This window comes from Lathyrus oleraceus, chromosome 6 (genome assembly GCF_024323335.1).
Source record: "Lathyrus oleraceus cultivar Zhongwan6 chromosome 6, CAAS_Psat_ZW6_1.0, whole genome shotgun sequence".
Taxonomy (NCBI): Eukaryota; Viridiplantae; Streptophyta; class Magnoliopsida; order Fabales; family Fabaceae; genus Lathyrus; species Lathyrus oleraceus.
In genome coordinates this window covers 419,691,105-419,714,008 of record NC_066584.1, presented here as the reverse complement: position 1 = coordinate 419,714,008, position 22,904 = coordinate 419,691,105, and positions in this window count along the sequence as shown.

The following is a 22,904-nucleotide window of genomic DNA, read 5'->3' as shown; positions in this document are numbered from 1 at the left end:
CCCTTCTCTTCTTCTTCTCACTCTAACCCAAGCCAAAATTCTTTTATTTCAAACTTTGACATTGTTTTCAAACTAGAAACCTAGGTCTTATGCCTTTGACTTTTCAAAATCTTTTCATTAATACTCAAATGAATCTTAACCCTACTTTGACTTCATTCTTGTAAATACATCCAACTTGTAAATATAACTCACTTCAAGTTATTTTTGTGGTTCCAATGGCCACCTTATTAAAACCTTTTCAAAAACATTAGTCATAGGTTTGAGTTATCATAGTGGTTGATGTAAATCTCACCTCATCCTTAGTGATTGGATTATAAGTCTTCCATACTTATTATAGGGTTAACCCCTCACTAGTATGTTGAAGCCTTCCTTACATGGTGGATTGTTGGTTTAGGTTGAGTTTTCTCCCTTTGATAACAAAATACCTTAAGGCTTTTGATCAAATCAATTCACCAATCTTTGTGATTTTTAACCCGAACTACGAGGTTTTGATCCTACCTTTGTGATGGTACGTAGGCAATGGGTTTATCCATTCAAACAACAAATTTGTAAATATAATCTATTCTCTTCTCATCCCCCCAATCTTTTGCACATATTTTCACAAATACCAACCTACAACACGTGTTTGCAAAAAGAGGTTCCCTTAGAGTACTAAGGATGTTTTGGGTACGTAAAATCTTCCTATTTCATAACCAACCCCCTTACCTAGATCTCTGACATTTTTATTAGTTTTTGATTTGATAAAACTTCTTACTTGGCTTTTGTTTAGCCTTTCCTTTGGACAAATAAAAGTGCGGTGGCGACTCGAATTGTATGTTTACTTTTGGTTTTAGTCAATAAACCTAAAGGTCACGAAAACCCCGCTACACAAGGCACACCATATTAACTTGAAGAGCAAGGCATCAAATAAAGATAGCCCCATCCAAGCTTAGCCATTCCATGATCTTCTTCAAATTTGCCCATGTAGCAGATGAATTCCATGATGCCATAAGTCACAGGTTCAAAATAACTGCTTCATAATGATCTTTTTTTAGATGAGCTCAAATGGATATTTCAAGGATGTATCATATGAAGTTTCATATTACAAGCACTTGGTTACATGAAAGTTGGCATTGGCCAAGTCCTATGCATAGGTAGTATTGCCTAAATTCTAAGTCCAATTGTCTCAGACCAAACCAACAGTCCACACAAGATGTTTTTTAGGGTTTTTGTTCTTATTATGTACATTAATGGCCAAAGACCACACAAGCAAACACAATATACACAAGCAAAATATATCACAAAATATGGTCCAAATCGACAAAGTGAAAATGACATTAACATAAACAATTAGAATGGTATGAATAATGTCAAATGGATAGGGCTTAAAAATAAAGTGCATTAAAGTAAATAACTTGAAAGTAAATGTTAGTTGTTAATGAGTTAGAAGTTAGTATTGCTTTTGCTTTTTTTTTAAGCCATTCTTTGGAGAACACTCAACCCACTTATCACAAGCATGGATCCTTGAACCAAGACATCTTCCAAAGGAAGGAAAAAGGGCTAAGTTTCCACAGAATTGTTAGACGGTGTGGCTAGTGATCGAGAGGGGGGTGAATAGATCACCTCTTTGAACCTTATCGGATTTAAAGTTTTATCAGAGTTTTTAAAGTTGGCGGAAAATATCAGTCCCGAATCGACTTCCGTCTATTCTGAATCGCTACTAGAAAACCGGACACACGAGTTTAATGCTGGATTTGAATAAGAATGACAGAAACAATCAACACCAAAATTTTAGCTAATTGAAAGCACTTATCATTAAAGTCTATTTCCAATGAATAAAACCTAGCTAACAATTTTGTCAAACAGTTGGTGTGTATGTGATCAATGATGAACAGCAGTAGAGTTTAATTAAAAAGGTTTTCTTGCCACTGCTGTCTTGCAAAAGGAACAATCACAACACACTAACTGAGATTGCGAAAACTGTTTTAAACGTAAAGAGGAGTAAGGTAAGAATACGATACGCAGAGATTTGGTAAGGAAGTTCCCCACGTCGTCCTCGCGTGTGGGTACGTCTCCCTCTCAATTTCAAATGAAATTGAGAACTTTGATTATCAATTATTGCCGAATTCGTTGATACAAGGTTATGATACAAAGACAGAATTCTAAACTCCAAGAACTTCTTCTTGTATGAACCTTCACTTGATCTGAGCACGATCAAGAATTTCCTGCACGAAATTGCAAACAATTCACCGGTTCCACGACCTGCTTGCGAAATCCCCCGATCTCCAAACGCAACGCTGCGGCTGAATCTGTTCTGCAAACGTGACTCCCAAACCCTCAAGAACACTCCAGTTCTTGAAGGATAAACCAGTAGGTTTTTCCTCGAAACCCCCTTCAATCTTCAACTCAGCTAGATCCTCGATCGTTCCACTGAAAACCACAGCTAGATCCTTGATCGTACCACTGAACGTTATCTCGATAATCCTTTAATCCAAAGAACAAGAATGGTTATGTGTTGATGTTCTTGAAGAAAAGTGATTGATAAGATGAAGAAGATGAAGTCTCTTTCTGGTTTTTATGTGCTCTCAAAACAATTGCTGCTACACTGCTTTTGATCTTGTGTTCAATTGTTTTTCCCTCAAAGAATTCGTATTATTCACTGCTGTCATAACATCTCTTATATCTCTTAAAACAGAAACTGTTAGAACATGAAACAGACTTATGCATTGATACATGAGGGTATGCATCGATGCATACTGTAACATAAATGAGTTTTTGGTGAAATGAATTAAGCATGGATCGATGCATAATTCGTATGTATTGATGCATATGACATTTCAACTAACATGCATCGATGCATAATTCGTATGCATTGATACATAGGACATTTCAACTAATCATGGATCGATGCAAGGCACGTATGGATCGATCCATAGAGCATTTTGCCTGTCCATGTATCGATACATGACTCGTATGCATCGATGCATACTGAACAAAAAAGTTTTGTGATTTGCAACATGCTGTATGTATCGATGCATAGGCTTATGTGTTGATGCATACTGACACAAAATGGATTTTATGAGTTCTTTTAAGAGATGTATCAATGTAGGTCTTTATGTACAGTCATGCAACAATAGAATGGGATAAAAACACAGTAAAAACACAAATGTATCATGTAAGGTAATGCACAGCCAACATTTGGATGATGATCACACAATTTGCTATCATTCAAAATTTATTCAAAGTAAAGAATTTTCTCACAAACTCCCCCTTTTTGATGATGGCAAATTTTTGGCAAGATGTGTGATACATGTGTGATACTCCCCCTGAGTTTGTGCATGTCTGTCAACATCTGCATTTCTCCCCCTTTGTCAACATCAAAAAGAAGAAAAAAACAGGTTTATCAAGGCAACATGTAGCAGAACACAGCAAAATTGATAGATAAGCTAACAATCACACAGAATGAAGCTTACAAAGTAAAGAATCACTCACAAAGAATGACAAATAAGGGCAATAACATCAGAAGTAAACAGAAGGTTATAAGCATTTAAGTAGTATGAACGAGTTTAAGAATTACATAAGCTAAACCATATATTGTGCAGTATGGATTTGCATTATGCCCAGAAGTATGTCATGATAATTATGCCCAAGTATGATTCACAAATCAGAATTTTTTAATGTTCAAACAGTATAAGCAAAAAAAAACTTTTGTTCTAACATACACAATCATATAATTCTAAATGAGATATAGATAGGAGTGATATTACCTCTGTTGGTGTAACCTTGTGAGGAATAAGTGTAATCTAAAACAAATCTCATCAACCAAGGTGAGGCATAATAAAAATAAGAAGAAACATGCTTATCCTTATCCAGATTTCCGTTGGTAGGCATAGGGGTGTTAATTGATTTTGAGTCATTCATTCCAAAGCGCTTGAGTAGTTCTCTGCAGTATTTTGTTTGACATACTGCTGTACCCTCATCAAGTTGCTTTATCTGCATTCCTAGGAAGTAATTCAGCTCCCCCATGAGACTCATCTCAAATTCACCCTGCATAACCTTAGAAAATTCTTCGACCAAGTGTATGTTAGTTGAACCAAAAATTATATCGTCTACATAAACTTGAACTAAAAGGATGTGCTTTCCTTTGTGCTTAATAAAGAGAGTATTATCCACTTTACCTCTTGAATATCCATGATCAATTAGAAATTTGCTAAGCCTTTCATACCAAACCCGAGGGGCTTGTTTAAGACCATACAAGGCTCATTTTAATTTGTAAACATGATCTGGATTTTCAGCATTTTCCAAACCAGGAGGTTGTGAAGCATATACCTCTTCATTTATGACACCATTAAGAAAAGCACTCTTTACGTCCATTTGGTAAAGCTTAAAAACATTAGAACACGCATAGGCAAGCAAGAGACGTATAGCTTCAAGGCGAGCAACTGGAGCATAAGTTTCCTCATAGTCTATGCCCTCCTCTTGGTTATACCCTTGTGCTACTAAACGTGCCTTGTTCCTAGTAATCACTCCGTTTTCATCAAGCTTATTTCTAAAAACCGACTTAGTGCCTATGACATAATGATCTCGCGGACGAGGGACAAGTTCCCAAACGTCATTTCTTTTAAATTGATTAAGCTCTTCTTGCATGGCCATTAGCCAAAATTCATCAATCAAGGCCTCTTTGACATTTTTAGGTTCTACTTGTGAAACAAAAGCGAAGTGAGAACAAAAATTACTTATCTTAGAACGGGTCATTACTCCCTTTGAAATGTCTCCCAAGATGTTGTCAATGGGATGGTCTTTTGAGGATTTCCAAGCTGTTGGAAGATCATTCACTTCAGCTGTCTTTTCTTCCTCATTTTCTTCATGACTAGTATCTTCCTCCTTCTCATGGGCAGCTGTTTTGGACTGATCAGTTTCCTCAACAGCTTCCTTGAGTATGTCTTCTGTAGATACACCTGCGTCATCAAAAGAAATACCTTTTCCGACATTTTTCGGATAAGACTCATCAAAAGAAACATGAACAGATTCTTCAACAGTAAGTAAACGCTTATTATATTATTTACTCTTACTCCCTTAAACACAATGTTCTGTTCAGCATGTTCAATTATGCAGCAAGTTTTTGTGAAAGAAACTTTATAACCCTTGTCACGCAATTGACTTATGCTTAACAAGTTGTGTTTAAGCCCCTCTACTAAATGGACATCAGAAATTGTAGTGGTAGAGGGATTACCTACACTACCTTTGCCGAGTATAGCTCCTTTGTTATTGTCTCCATAAGTAACATATCCCTTCTTCTTTGCTTTGAAGTCTATGAAAAGCGATATGTCACCGGTCATGTGCCTTGACCAGCCGCTGTCAAGAAACCATCTTCTATCTACGGAAGCAAGGCACTCATCCTACAATATCAAAAGAGAGAAGTTGGTACCCAATTTTCATTGGGTCCGAGTGGGTAAGTGCTAACATGGTTGCCTTTTGGCTTCCATTGATAAATACCTTTAGGAACAAGAAATCTCCTAAACTTGCATTTCTCAATGGTATGGCCAGCACGACAACAATAATGACATAAACCATGATGATGCGTTTGTTTATTCTTGTTCATTAAATCCTTTGGAATAAAAGAGTATTTTGCATACGGAGGATTTAATGACTTCTTAAACAACCTAGAGTCAACGGCATAAGTAACCTTAGGTTGTAACGCTTTCTCTAATTTGACCTTGAGAGTGTTTACCTCTTTTTGCCAAATATGACAAGCGTCACAATACCTAACTTTACTACATCCATCAATGTCAATATATTTTGAATTTTCTGCAATACTAGCTTTTAATGATTCTAAAGCATTTTCAGCTTTGTATACTTTACCTTCCAGAAATAAAAAAATTTGTTTATCGGAAGATAATCTTTTAAAAGCATCTACAGCTTCGTTATGCAGTTTTTCAAAAGCTATTTTCAGTTCAGCAAAAGTCATAGAAGAGAAATTATTATAATAGGCTTGTTTTACCTTTTTATCATTGATTTTCTTCTTGTGGTAGGACAGATTTTTGGTGTGAGCCGTAAGGCACAGATTTGCGGCTTCATCACCATCACTTGAGCTTTGTGTGCTTGATGAATCACTATCACTTTCCCATGCAATGTACGCTCTTCTTTGTTTGCTGTACCCTTTTGGTGAGGCTTTTCTTTGATCCTTATACTTCATAGGGCAGTCCGTTCTATAATGTCCAGATTTACCACAATTAAAACAAGATCCTCTTCCTCTACTCTTCTTGTTCTCTTCTTGTTTCGAATCTGTAGATTGTCTTTGAAACTTCATGAGATTTTTGTCGGAATGCTTGACTCCGTTCTTTCGAATGAATCTATTATATCTCCTTACAAAATGTCTCATTTCCTCATCATCCGAATCTTTGTCACTACTAGAATCATTGTCACTTTTCTCTTTTCGTGAGGACTTAGAGCTAGAGGCCACAAGAGCTATTGGCTTCTTCTCTCCCTCTTTGTCTCTTTTCTTCTCCTTTTCCTTCTTACTTTTGTTCTCATATTTTTCAAGACTTTTCAATGCTTGCTGATGTTCTTCCAGCTTTCCAAACAGAGTTGTAATCGTAAGTGTCGTTAGATCGTTGGCTTCCTTAATAGCTGTTACTTTAGGTAGCCATTCCCTGCTAAGACACCTCAGAATTTTATTAGTAGCAATTTCATTGGAAACAGGTTTTCCAAGTGCATTCAACCTATTAGTGAGATGAGTGAATCTCTTTTGCATGTCGGAGATAGATTCTCCTTGTTTCATGCGAAAGAGCTCAAACTCTTGATTAAAAGTGTTAATGCGGGACTGTTTTACTTCAGTAGTACCCTCATGGGCAACTTCTAAAGCATCCCACATTTCTTTAGCTGTCGTGCAATGGGATACTCGATAATACTCATCAACACCAAGTGCTGAAATTAGTATATTTCGAGCTTTCCAATCGCACGACCACTTTTTCTCATCTTTCTCATTCCAATCAGCTTCTGGTTTAGGAACTATGGCGCCAGCCGCATTTGTCATAGTAATTTGAAAAGGACCATTTTCAATGGCAGCCCATACTAGCCTATCCACAGAATTTATATGGACTCGCATACAGTCTTTCCAGTAGCCGTAATTTTCACCGTTGAAAATAGGCGCTCTATTATACGCCCCCTTTGGTTCAGAATCCATACTGTTACAGGCAGCCACAGAGCACCAGCGAACCGGCGCTCTGATACCACTTGTTAGACGGTGTGGCTAGTGATCGAGAGGGGGGGGTGAATAGATCACCTCTTTGAACCTTATCGGATTTAAAGTTTTATCAGAGTTTTTAAAGTTGGCGGAAAATATCAGTCCCGAATCGACTTCCGTCTATTCTGAACCGCTACTAGAAAACTGGACACACGAGTTTAATGCTGGATTTGAATAAGAATGACAGAAACAATCAACACCAGAATTTTAGCCAATTGAATGCACTTATCATTAAAGTCTATTTCCAATGAATAAAACCTAGCTAACAATTTTGTCAAACAGTTGGTGTGTATGTGATCAATGATGAACAGCAGTAGAGTTTAATTAAAAAGGTTTTCTTGCCACTGCTGTCTTGCAAAAGGAACAATCACAACACACTAACTGAGATTGCGAAAACTGTTTTAAACGTAAAGAGGAGTAAGGTAAGAATACGATACGCAGAGATTTGGTAAGGAAGTTCCCCACGTCGTCCTCGCGTGTGGGTACGTCTCCCTCTCAATTTCAAATGAAATTGAGAACTTTGATTATCAATTATTGCCAAATTCGTTGATACAAGGTTATGATACAAAGACAGAATTCTAAACTCCAAGAACTTCTTCTTGTATGAACCTTCACTTGATCTGAGCACGATCAAGAATTTCCTGCACGAAATTGCAAACAGATCACCGGTTCCACGACCTGCTTGCGAAATCCCCCGATCTCCAAACGCAACGCTGCGGCTGAATCTATTCTGCAAACGTGACTCCCAAACCCTCAAGAACACTCCAGTTCTTGAAGGATAAACCAGTAGGTTTTTCCTCGAAACCCCCTTCAATCTTCAACTCAGCTAGATCCTCGATCGTTCCACTGAAAACCACAGCTAGATCCTTGATCGTACCACTGAACGTTATCTCGATAATCCTTTAATCCAAAGAACAAGAATGGTTATGTGTTGATGTTCTTGAAGAAAAGTGATTGAGAAGATGAAGAAGATGAAGTCTCTTTCAGGTTTTTATGTGCTCTCAAAACAATTGCTGCTACACTGCTTTTGATCTTGTGTTCAATTGTTTTTCCCTCAAAGAATTCGTATTATTCACTGCTGTCATAACATCTCTTATATCTCTTAAAACAGAAACTGTTAGAACATGAAACAGACTTATGCATTGATACATGAGGGTATGCATCGATGCATACTGTAACATAAATGAGTTTTTGGTGAAATGAATTAAGCATGGATCGATGCATAATTCGTATGTATTGATGCATATGACATTTCAACTAACATGCATCGATGCATAATTCGTATGCATTGATACATAGGACATTTCAACTAATCATGGATCGATGCAAGGCACGTATGGATCGATCCATAGAGCATTTTGCCTGTCCATGTATCGATACATGACTCGTATGCATCGATGCATACTGAACAAAAAAGTTTTGTGATTTGCAACATGCTGTATGTATCGATGCATAGGCTTATGTGTTGATGCATACTAACACAAAATGGATTTTATGAGTTCTTTTAAGAGATGTATCAATGTAGGTCTTTATGTACAGTCATGCAACAATAGAATGGGATAAAAACACAGTAAAAACACAAATGTATCATGTAAGGTAATGCACAGCCAACATTTGGATGATGATCACACAATTTGCTATCATTCAAAATTTATTCAAAGTAAAGAATTTTCTCACAAGAATACCATGAAAGAGGGGAGACTTACAATCTCACTAACTAGAATGTTATGCCTCTTGTGTCAAATATTTAGCGCTATGTTAAGCAATCGTAATTGGACTTATGTAGAAGTCACAACTATTTGAGGTCGGGCAATAGAATTTTTGTGTTAATGCATGTTAGAGACATAGTATAATGGATTATGCTCATGAAACATACCACACACAAAAAGAATATGCAAAAGAGGTGGCCTAATCTCATCCATACTTATGTTGATTTTCAATCAACTAGCCTTAGGACATTGAGATATCATAGGACCATTACATGAATGCATAAAGAAAGGGAATAAGATGAAGAGGGAGGGGAAATAGATAAAACTCAAATTGGACAAAGGACGACTTTTACCAAAGTAAGATCATTCATTCATTTTGGGAGATGGAATGTACATTCCATCAATCCCCTAAATCCAGTGATCTTAACATAGCAAAGTCAAATCAACCTTGACCAAGTCCCAACAACATAAGTCAAACTCATACAAACAATCAAAATGGCTCAACACAATTATTGGGCATTTATTCAATTTAAAAATACTAAAAATAATGTATTAAATTAAATATGGTTTGTCAAATTCCTAAAACCTCATCAAAACACCAAAGAAATGCCCATGAGATTTATCATAGGTCAAACAAGGTCAAAGGACCTTGGAGAAAAAATTTCAGAATTTTTAGAGACTTAAAAGTATTTTTAAACAATTAAAAATAATCACAAAATCAACTAAATCATGAAAAATATAAATAATGATCCAAAAAATAATTTTAATTCAGAATATGAAAGAGGATTTTATTTTAAAAAATTGGTGAAACTCTCATATTTTTTGGATCAATATTAAAATTAACATGAAATAATGAAAATAAAATAAATAAAATGAAATTCAAATATTCAGAAAAAACGTGGACCACTTGATCTCCCTCATTAATTGAGGTGGCAGATCAAGTGACCATCAGCGCGCTTTCCACCATAGTCAGTAGTCAACGCGTAACACACGTGGTAATTACAAGCACTGCTTGAGATTAAAATATTTTGAACAAGATCAATGGCTCTGAATCTATCCAACACATCACCGGCGCTAAACCTCCGGTCACCTTCTTAGGCGAGCTTCACTGTACTGGTTCAGTCATCACCATCACATAAATGAAAAAGGAGGACATGATCTGAAAGAAAAAATGGCATAAAGCATGAATCTGACCTCAATTTTAACTAACTCCACATATATAGAAAGATATGAGGAGTTGAATTTTGAGGTGTATCAACTGATTTGCTTCGATTTGACCTCAAAGCAACTCAATCTTCTTGCCTACATTGGTAGGACTTCAGACAACCAAATATCCAAGAGAATTGATGAGAATTGAGTGAGAATCAAAGAGAAGAAAATTTCTGGAAAATACCTTCAATGTTGTGCAAAACTTGATCTTGCTTGCTTCAATCCTTGCTTGATCACACTCAGGGAGCTTGCATAAGTGGTTTGGAAATGGAACAAAGCTTTGGATCATGGAGTTTTTTAATCTCCAAAAGTGAGATTCAAACTCAATTTTCAAAATGAAAATTCTTAGCTTTTCCTTTGAATTGTGAGGGTTTGAAGAGAGATGGCAAAGCTGGCGCGCAAGGATCCTTTCAAATGAGCTCAGAGGGCTTGTATTTATAGCAATTGGGAATGTTATTTGCACACTTCAAGTTTCTTCCAAATTTGGCAATGTCATGCATATGCTTGCATGGGCGTGTACAGGACCATGAAGCAATCCAATTAGGTCCAAATTCATCTGAAATGAGATTGAGATGAAGCTTGAATAGCAAGGCAATGTAAAATGGTCATTTGCATTTTTGTTTTTTCCACTTGATGCAGGCCTGTTAAAACCATGCGTAAACCTAGCAAACCTTGTCCAAAATGAATGAAATAGAATTCTTTGGAAAAATTAGATCAAGAGGAACAACTCTTATGTTGAACAGTTTTCCATTCGGAACTTGGATCATGGTGAATTTTGAGGTGGAAGTTTGGAAATTTCAACATGTTGAAAAATTTTCTAAGTGTCAAGCCATATACCTCAATGTTCCACCTTACTAAACTTTTTATGTGAGCTCCAAATGAGAAACGTGTCTTCATCAAAGTTGTATCTATTTCAAATACATTCAAAATGGTCACTAATTTGAAATTATTTGGATTTAGAATGAGAGAGTAATGCATTTTTGAAGTTGAGGAAAATCACTTGTTCAATGGTCATGGTCCAAAATGACCTATAATGTATCCTTATATCACATGCTCATAAAAGTTGATTTATCTCTCACTCCAAACATAAAAGTTGAAGTAGACATCTTGAATTTCATTGTGCAACTTGGAAATATTTCATATCAAAAAAATTGAGCAAGTTATGGCCTTGGGAAGTTGACTTTCAAATTAGGGTTTAGACAAAATGACCTATAATATTTCAACATAGAAAATGAGTTTACAAGAATAATTAGCTCTAGACTTCAACATGAAAGTTGTTTATAATGTCATTTAGAGTAACGTTTATCTTGGAATCATTTTCATATGGTGAAAATTGTAGGAGATAGGGTCTAGAGGGACCCAGGTTTGATCAGATGAATTCATCTGGCCAACCACCATCAACCAACTGGCTAGCTTGCAATTCTCTTGACTTTTTAGGCTCATGGTAGATAATATATGCATAGGATTATGAATTTTGAAATGTCCCTTGAGAAATTTGATCAAATAATGAGGAAGCTTGTTGAAGAATTTACTCAAGATACCCAAATAAACTAGGGTTTCCAAGACAAACCAACTCCAAACTCTTGAAGAATGGTTGATCAAAATAACACGTAGAGATCATGGGGACTCATATATGATGCTTAGAGCCATTATGTATCATTCCTTGGTTGTGCTCTTAGCCATGAGGGTCTCAAACCCTAGATGTGAACTTGATAGATCAATGGTGATCATGCCCTTCCTACAAAAGAGTTAGGAAAATACAAAGACATATTTTTGGTATTTTGGTTAGTGAAATGATAATAGAAAATTATGATACAATCATATGGTGCTTGGTGATCTCTCCCAAAACAAACCCAATGAAAGATGGGTAAGGAGGATGCTAAGGTATGATCCCAATGCTAATGCATATGATGATATTGCATGAGGGATCTCAGGGTCAAAATTGGGGTCTTACAGCTGCCCCTATTTAAGAACATTCTAACTGAGGAGGTGAAGGTTAAAATCTTCATGTCGACTCAGTAGAATGGGCTTAAATAACAACATATAGAAACAAATTTAGGTCCCTAAGAGACCTCATGATGCATATGATATGAATTTAAAAGAAAATTCTCTTTGGGGAAATGTTTCCACAAAGGAAAAGAAATCAGAGCGACCGACAGTCCACATGAGCAAAATGCATTCCATGAGGAAAAACTTATTGGGGAGACAGACACTCTGAGGGGATAAAAGAGGTTGTGCGTAGGCCTGGCTACGACTTAAAAACAGCTGGGAGACTAGAGGAATTCCAATAAAATGGAAGGACTCAGCAGGGGATAAAACATCTGTAGGGGAAACGAGTAGATCAAGATAAAACTGGCATACTTGAATCATGCAGGAATAATGACTTCACTAAGGAAAAGGCACACTCAATTCAACTGGGGAAGAAATAGACTTCAACACAGGAGGAGCAGAAATTTATTATCCACTATCAGTTACTGGGTAAGGAGATAATAAAGATCTGACAAAGAGGACATCTGTCATCGGTTAGGATGAACATATCAAGGATATACTTGTTGGGAACCGTCAGGAGGGAATATTCATTACCGGTTAGGGGGTAAGAATAGCCTTACTGGGGAGAAATTGCAGAAATAGGATTTACAACTACCAGTTACTGGGTAGAAGACCAAAGATGAGAATATCCGCCATCGGTTAAAGTGAACATATCAAGGATAGACTCAAAGGAAAGAAAATCCATCATCGGTTAGGATGAACATATCAAGTATATACTTGCCTGGGGATGTTAAGGAGGATATTCGTCATGGGCCAAGATGAACATATCAAGGATAAACCAACTGAACAAAAAGTAGGAATTACATCTATTGAATGCTGGATAGAATACCACCAAAGAGAAATATTCGTCACCGGTTAAGATGAACATATCAAGGATAGACTCTGTGAGGAAGAAATAGGAATTACATCTATCGGTTACTGGGTAGAATACCACAAGAGAGAGTACCCGTCACCGGTTATGATGAACATATCAAGGATAAACTCTGCAAAGGGGAATGAAAAATAGGATTTACAACTACCGGTTACTGGGTAGAAGACCGCAAAGAGAAGGAAACCCGTCATCGGTTAAGATGAACACATCAAGGATTAACTCTCTGGGGAAAAGGTTAGGGATTACAACTACCTTTTTACTGGGTAGAATACCAAAGATAAGAATATCCATCACCGGTTAAGATGAACATATCAAGGATAAGCTCAAACAAGGGAAGAAAAATATTTGTCATCGGTTAGGATGAACATATCAAGGATATACTTCCTGGGGAATCAAAAAAATGAATTCGATGGGGACTCCACTAAGGAGAAAACAGGGGAACTTTTGCCGGGTATCGGGCAAGGAGTAGCAAACTGCAAACTAAGAAGAATATTACCAGTTAGTGGGTAATAAACTCTTAGGGGACCCAAAGCATCTATCTAGGTAAGATCTAGAAAGAAACGGTCAATCAAGACTCAACCCAATGAGGATATAACTCAATGGGAGTGATTCCATCCAGATAATCAACTGGGGAGGACACTGAAATAATAATCGTCCACGAGGAAATAACTCAGTGGGGAGAGGAGAAAGGTTAAAGTCTTTCTGCTTAAGGGGATGACTCTCTACAATAGAGGGAGGACAAACATCAAACTTGTAGGGGATAGAGTTTCACCATAACGGAGAACCAGAATCTCATTAGTGAATCAACAAAATGATGATGAACTATGTGAGTATATATGTACATGTATATGTATATGTATATGTATATGTATATGTATATGTATATGTATATGTATATGTATATGTATATGTATATGTATATGTATATGTATATGTATATGTATATGTATATGTATATGTATATGTATATATGATGGTCATGCTGATAAAACAATCGCAAAGGATACAAAGGTGTCGCAATTTGAATCATCGATATAATTCTCAGTCAATTCACAAAAGAGGGAGACGACTTGCTGGAGAAAAGAGAGATCATCATCCCAAAGGCTCAAACTTAGTCGGGGAAAGAAGAGATCTGCTGAGAAAAACCGTTATCGAGTCTGCGGGGAATTTTAGGTCAACACCATATCGAATGGGAGACAACCATGTAGAGGATAAACACAAATAGCCGCTCAAAAACCAGGAGGAAACTATGACTGGGAGCAAATTTGATGGCAATTAGTGGGGAAACCAAAGTTCTACCGCTACCACGCGAACTTGCTGAGGAAAAACCGGTTTTCAGCTAGGGAATAAACACAAATCCTGTTGAGGAATAAACATTTCGCAGGGGACTGAATCAACCAACTCTGCTGGCTACCCTACCGAGGAATAGTGGACAACAATGGCTAAAATGCTAAAAATGTTGTTGAGGATGAAAGAGAAATTGGGCCTACTGCTAGGGGAGAACCAATGTTGCTCCACACTTAGGGCTTACTGCTTTTGACCACTGATGATATTTCTTTTAAATGAAATCGATTGCTTAAAATTCATGCTTTTATATGTTTAAGAAAAATAGTTTTGATTTAAAAATTTAATTTCAAAAATGATCATAATAAAATTTAAAACTATTTGCTGAAATAAACACGAGTAGAAACAATTTGATAAAAGCTCAACTTTATTTAATGGAATGGTAGCCTGTAAATGACAAGACTCCATAGATATTTACAAATTTGAAAATGGTAATTTACATGGAAAAGGGTTACATTGAATACAGATGAACACTAATCCTTCCACCAACTTTTGATGTCCACTATGCTTTTGGTCGCTACTGGGATGATGAACCACCGTCGACCATTGTGCTCAACAAAATCTTCAAAATCTGAAGAACAGCAGGATGCAGTTACTTGCCATAATCCCTTATTTTTGCATAAATTGCCCCAAATTGGAGTAATCAATTTATCGGGGTAATCTTTCTGTTTTATGTCTCTAACTTTTGTTTGGGTCCCCCTTTCGGGTTTCAATCCACCGAGACGCTCATTTTTGACTAAGCCGCCCTTTCAGGATTTCAATATATCGAGTTGTTCTTTTCTTTTTTAGGCGAAGTATTTCTTGACTACATCTACGTTCACAGGACGAGTGAACTCTTCACCATCCATAGTTGTAAGAATCAAAGCACCGTCTGAAAAGGCTCTCTTAACAACATATGGGCCTTCATAATTAGGAGTCCATTTTCCCTAGAGTCTGGTTTGAACGATAAAATCTTCTTGAGAAAAAGGTTACCTTCTCTGAATAAACGAGGTATGACCTTTTTATCAAAAGCTTTCTTCATCCTCTATTGATATAACTGACCATGACACATGGCAGTCAATCTATTCTCTTCGATTAAATTCAACTGATCATACCTGGTTTGACACCATTCAGCCTCAGTCAACTTGGCTTCCATGAGCACACATAATGAAGGAATCTCAACCTCTACGGGGAGCACTGCTTCCATACCATATACAAGAGAGAAAGGGGTTGCCCCTGTTGAAGTCCAGATGGATGTACGATAACCGTGCAAAGAAAAGGGGAGCATCTCATGCCAATTCTTATATGTTACTACCATATTCTAAATAATCTATCTTGATGTTGTTGTTCGCAGCTTCAACAGCCCCATTAATCTTAGGTCTGTAAGGAGAAGAATTATGATATGCAATCTTGGAGTCCTTGCAAAGAGCTTCCATCATATTATTGTTCAAGTTCAATCCATTATCAGTAATGATCTTGCTTGGCACACCATAACGACATATAATCTGATTCTTGATAAACCTTACAACAACTTGCTTGGTTACATTCGCATATGATATCGCTTCAACCCATTTTGTGAAGTAGTCAATTGCCACTAAAATGAATCGATGTCCATTCGATGCTTTGGAGCTCAATCATGCCAATCATATCAATTCCCCACATGGAGAAGGGCCATGGGGAGGAAATTACGTTCAACAGTGTTAGAGGAACATGAATCTTATTTGTATATATTTGACACTTGTGGCACTTCTTCACAAACTTGCAATAGTCAGATTCCATTGTCAGCCAATAGTAACCTGCTCGCAACATCTTCTTTGCCATTGCATGTCCATTGGAATGAGTACCAAAGGAACCTTCATGGACTTCAGTCATCAACAAGTCTACTTCGTGTCTATCCATGCATCTGATAATCAGGAAAAGTGAAGCAACGGTAGAGATGATCATAGAACTGAACCAACAGACTCAGCAGTCCTTCAACCACATAAGCAGAGAAGATAGATAGAAGCTTCTCATGATGTTGTTTGAAGTCCAAGGGATCTAATACAAAAGATGCTAGCTTCCTTAACTCTTTCAAGTCGGGACATCTGAAATTGTACTTCTTAGTGTTCCTTCGTCCATAATCCGTGGTCTGAAAATATTTGCAAATAATACCTCAGTTCCTTGAAATTTTCGTGTGATGAATGTTATGATGCGCATGAATGCATGAATGCAACAATCACAAAAAAGGATCACACACAAGGAAAACAAACAAAGTGCAAGGGATGAATCAAGTCATTGTCAAGATCAATCATCCATTTTGGTGGATTATAGTTTACACCTTATCAACACCTAAGTTCCATTAATATTGACAAGACTTGATTGGATCAACCAAGAATCAAGGGTTTGTTGTGAATCACGAGTATGGAGTCCGGGTAAGAACCATCCCAAGGGAGTGAACTAAGGATAAGACCCTGTAAATCATGTTCTAAAAAGTTCCAAGAGTCTTAATTCCATCTATCGGATATGACGGGTTAAGATGACTGACTCATCGACCCATAATATTCTCAAGAGAAACTCGTCTTAGTGTAGTATCGAGTAACAACTGTTATCAAGTCTACACTTGAACAGTCTCCGTACTATGTCCTAAATAGGCCAAGTGGGGTTAAATGTTCTACGGTACTCAGCTTCTCGGACCCCAAATTAGAGATAGCAATTCCTAACCACGGATACTTGTGTGACATTTCCAAATCCAAAAGGGTCTCCACTGAGAAGATGGATCTCAAGCCAACTTGTTAAGGACTACTGCACACAAGTCGAACATGACTATACCATCCTCCTATCTTAATTGCACTCAAGTTTGGGTTAGAACTTATCTCACTGCTCAGAGATCACCAAGCACAACAAGTAGATTATATCACACAAACAAATATACATACACCAAACATACAATTATATACACACAAAAAAGTAGGCTAAACCCACTAGAGACTGAAATTCTAGTTATCAGACTTTGGATGTCACACTGGTTGTTATGACATCCAGTTCTGCACAGACAGGGATTATACAGAACTTAACAGTAAGTGCAGTAATTAACACAAGTAATTGTTCACCCAGTTCAGTCCAACATGACCTACATCTGGGGGCTACCAAGCCAGGGAGGAAATCCACTATTAGTAGTATCAATTCAAAGCTAAACTCACCCGTTTACAACTTATCACTTAATCCCTACCCAATGCAATTTCAATCTTAACCTAAGATCAGAGTTCCTACTCACTCCCCCTCAATCACCTCAGTGATATTAAAGACACTTTGAAGTCACACTTCAAACACAACTCTTGATTATGCTTCACAGCTTAAATCAAGATACACAGCACTCACGCTTAAAAGCTTTGAGTGACACAACACTTACAACTCAATGAACACCCTATGCCAAAGCTATCATCTACTTGATAATGGCTTGGCTTACAAGATACGTCTAATACTAGACTCACAAAAATACAGCAGTGAAGTATGATGGACACACAAAATCTTCACGCCTCAAAATCCCCGAAACTGAATGAAGGAACGCCTTCCTTTTTATATTGCAGCACCTAGGCTTTTGCACCTGTATTCTCCTGAATTTAAGGTCACTCAAGTTCCCATAAATTCAACATTTAGGTTACTAACAAATAGGCTATTTGTTAGGTTCATTGAATGTAGCTTGGTTGTTGATTTCCTGGATTTTCTCTCAGCTGTTGAATCCCTGAAGAATAGCTTGAGAAAAAGCTGAAACAGAAAACTGAACAACCTACAATTTAGCATATGCTGTCAGGCATGAATGTCACGACATTCAGCTTGACATCAAGGTCCATATGCTGAGTCTGTTTTTCCAGAAAACAGACTGTACAATTTTGCTGACCTGTACATGATCAAAATGACCATACTACAGTAACAGCTTACATTAATAAATGTCAAAGTGTCCAACTTAACATTTACACATTTGGCCTTAAGTTAGTTCTGTTATTCTCTTGAAGAACAAACTAAGTTACATGCTGAAGTATAACAGAACACCACTCTGTCTAATCTTCAGCAGCTGCTTTCAATGATGAATATCATAACATCCAGTTTGACATTCAGTCAGTAGGCCTTATGCCAGGTCTGGTTCTTCCTTGATAACCAGACTGCAAATAAATACTAAGTTCTAACAGAACTCCTGCTGTTCTATTCCTTAGTATCTGTTAACAGGTATGAGTGTCACAACATCCAGTTTGACATTCAATAAATCCTGTGTTAGCTAGTCCTGCAGTAACTACAATGTAGTCACACATACATGTTATGACATCAGTCAAGACATTAGTGTTTTACCATATAATGCAGCCAATTAAACACCTACAAACTCCCCCTTTGGCAAATTTTTGGCTAAAACACTTTGATCCCCATAACAGAGTTCATAGCAGCGGAATCACACACCTAGCAGGAAACAATACTAGCTAATACACTCAGAGTGGCAGCACACTCACACACATGGAAGTTAAATAAAAACTTCACACAGCAGCACAAAAACAGAAGTTAAATATAAACTTCAACACACAGCTGCTGCAGGGGAGGGAAGTTAAATAAAAACTTCACACATATGACATCATGCATACAGAGGCACACAACAGCATACACACAGAAGGTAAATACACACTTCATCACACATCAGCTGCAGTAGAGGAAAACTTCAATCTGTCCTGAATGAGAACCTGTTTTAACAAAGTTTAACAAAGTAAACTTCTGTTGTCCTGGGGTATCAACTTGTCACTCCCCCTTTTTGTCAAAAATGTTGCCAAAGCAACACTTTAAGTTACAGATCCACAATTAGTAATAAGAATTACACAAAAGACAGAAAACACAAAAGAAGTATTTAATCCTCAGCCTCATCATCAGCCTCCTCTTCAGAGTTGGCCTCCTCCTCCTCCTCAGAGCTTTGCCTGTCAGGTCCATCTGTGTCTTCAGCAGCAGTCTCTAGTTGCAAGATGAGCTTTTCCAGTGCATGCTTTCTAGCCTCCAGCTCTTTGCAGGTCTCTTTGAGAACTGCAATAACATCAGCCTTGTCTGGTTGGTTGCCAGCTTTGGATGTTTCTCCCGATGTCAAGACAATGTCAGGGACATGCTTGCCCAGGAATAGTTTGTAGCTGAAAGCCAATGGACTCTCTCTTCTTTTCACGAAGTCATGTTCTGTCAGGATGTGTGGAAATTGGTTCAGCACAATTCCACATATGATAGATGGAAAGGCAATGGGTCCCTTCACACTAAAGCTCCCTGCATGTTTCATTGTCTGATCAAATATGTAAGAACCATAGTCCACCTTTGTCTTGGTTCCCACTGCATAGATGAACTTCCCTAACGCCACAGACACAGTTGACTTGTGATTAGTGGGTACCCAGTTTGCTGCTCCCACTTTGTGTAGCATTGCATACTTTACACTTAGTTGGCTGGCCACCAGCTTCCCTTTGAGAGGCCATTTTCGGACTTGCTTGGCTGTGATGACTTGATAGACTGTATTGTCAGTCACTTCAAGCTCTGGTTGCTCTTCATCCGCTCTTCCCAGATACTGATTTATCACAGAAGGGGAAAAGGTCACACACTTCCCACGCACATAGACCTTTCTAAACTCTGTGGATTTACCATCAGCACACTCCTCTGACAGATTTACAATGAACTCTTTCACTAAGGTCTCATAGCACTTAGGGAGTTGAGACACAGTTCTCATCAATCCTGCCTCTTTGATGAGATCCACAATCTCCTTACAGTCCAGTGTATTCTGTGCCAGTTCTCTCTCCAGGGCCAGCCTCTTGTGGTAGACATACTTCCATCTGTTAACACTGGAGGGAAAGTGGAAGGACACATTGTCAATCGGGACTTCTGGGACACTAGCAGCCAACTTGCTTGAAGAGGGCTTCTTCCTGGACATGGAAGTTGTGACATCACATGGGACATCAGATTCTGACTCTACCACCACTGCCTTGGTCTTCAACTTCTTGGGCACCTCTTTGCTCCAAGATTTGGCAGGTCCATAGCCTTTCCTTTTGTGAGTACTCTCTGTCCCTGGTTGTCTATGAGGATTTGTTTCACCAACTTCCTTGGAGGGGTACTTCTGCTCCACAGCCTTTTTCTCCCTTCTAGACCTAACTCTCTTGGCTATCCTAGGGACAACGGTAGCCAGAAGTTCATTGTCCGAGAGATCTTCCACGTTAATCGTTTCAGCCCTAGGGTTGTCCTCAACACCTTGAGTAACATTGGCCTTCTCACCTCTCACTTTGCCTGAGGGTTTTTCAATCTTTGATCCCTCATGAGCATCTGGTTGCTCAACATTGTCAGTGACATTTTTTCTCAACACTACAGCTTTATCTTGACATGCAGCAATATCAGGAATGATTGTGTTCAAGGGAACAAAAACCCCAGGAACATTTCTATTGCCAGATAGTATCTGAGTGACGATAGTTGCAATGGAGTTATGTACATACCTTGACCCTTCCCTTGTGTGTTCATCAAGAGCGATTTCTGATGAAAACCCGGTGACCGTTTCCTTAGGTCTTCTTGCATGGGACGAAGTTGCTGCGTCAACAACTGGATCCTCCCGGGTAGGGTGGTAAGACTCGGTGCTGAGAGAATCAGACATGGTGGTGTACGAGGAGGTATCGGATTGACGAGCCATGCTGAAAATCTGAGAGGGAAGATGAATCGTTTCTTTGGACGAGGGTTTGCACGAGTGGAGAATGAAACGACTGAATGTGAAACGCTTTATGCAAGAGTAAGGTCTATTAGATTTTGACCACTCAGCGCTCACTATTTGTTTAATAATTTGACTTATTAAACAGTAGCTAACTAACTTCATTAGTTGCTATAACTTTTCAGACGCACGCATTCCCTTTTTGCCCTTACTATTTTCACACATAGTAGTGTACAATGTCATGACATTTCGGGTGACATTGTACTCTGTCTGCATCAGGTTCCTCCAAACTAGAGATGACCACTTGCCACCACAAGCTAGGTACTGAGTTTCTGCCGACGTCAATAACACACACCTCTGTCTATCCCTTGCTGTCATCTCAGTTGTATGATGACCAATGGGAACCAAGGGCTCATTACTTTTGAGCAGACACTTTCCATAGTCTGTCTTTTTATCTAAAGACAGATATGAGACTCTTCTCATAGCTCCCTTGGAAATCCTCTTCTTCACTCCTTTTACCTGAAGGGGATCAAGTCTTCCATGTCCCAGCTTCCCTTCCTGATCTCCCTTGGCCAAAGGACACTTGGGAAGGTTGATAGAGTCTTTAGATTTCCATAGATAGCAATTATCTTTGGATCTATCTCCTCTCATCACTTCTTGATTGCACCCATTCAACACCACACATCCTCCCTTGGTAAATTCCACCTTGTATCCTTGGTCACACAGCTGGCTTATGCTTATGAGGTTCACAGTTAGTCCTTTTACTAACAATACATCACTCAATTTTGGAGTTTCTGGACAATCCAGCTTCCCAACACCCATGACTTCTCTTTTAGTTCCATCACCTAATGTCACAGACTTGGTGTTAGAGGGATGTAGATTCACCACTAGGTTGTTCATCCCAGTCATATGCCTTGAGCAGCCACTATCAAGGTACCAATCTTGTCTGATATGTCCCCTTGGAGAAGTGTGAGCAAGGTTAGCAACACACTGTTGATTCTCAGGCGAGAAGTGAATCTTAGATGCCAGCTGCTTAGGATTGACCTGAGATGTCTGCTTAGCCGCCCATGTTAGTTTCTTAATGGGGACATTATGCGTGGACACCTTTTTCTTAGGCCTACCTTGAGGGGTCTGGTTTGGGTAACCATGCAGCCTATAGCAGAATGGTTTTATGTGACCGAATCTACCACAGTAATGACATTTCCATCTCTTGAATTTCTTCTTCTGATGATTGTTCATTCTGGTTCCTCGATGTTGTGACTTTGGATGTGACTTCCCTTTGGATTTCTGAACTTTAGCCTTTGGGCGTTTGCGTTCAGCTGAGGATCTTTTCCCAAAGCCTAAACCAGATGTGGTTCCAGACTTCTGTCCTGTCTTCAGGATTTCTTCCAAGGTGTCAGATCCCTTATTCAACATTTTGATGGATTTGGTCATTTGGTCTAGCTTAGAGATCAGCAAAGAAATCTCACCCTTCAGACCCTCTATGACTTTCAGCTGCTCGAGTTTCTCAGCTTCTAGCTCTTTGATGAGTTTCTTATGCTTTTCTCCTTGGATGCAAACTTCTGCACTTTTAACACATAATTCTTTATATGAGACAGCAAGCTCATCCAAGGTGAGTTCATCTCCACTTGAGTTATCCTCTGAGGAACAAACACTGGTCAGAGCAGTGACATGTTTAGCCGATTCTCCTTCAGATTCACTCTCAGTGTCTTCTTCTGACCAGGTGACAGATAGCCCTTTCCTTTGCCTCATGAGAAGGGTAGGGCAGTCAGCCTTAATATGACCATATCCTTCACATCCCTGGCACTGGATTCCCTTGCCTTGGTTGGCCTTTTCTTCATAAGT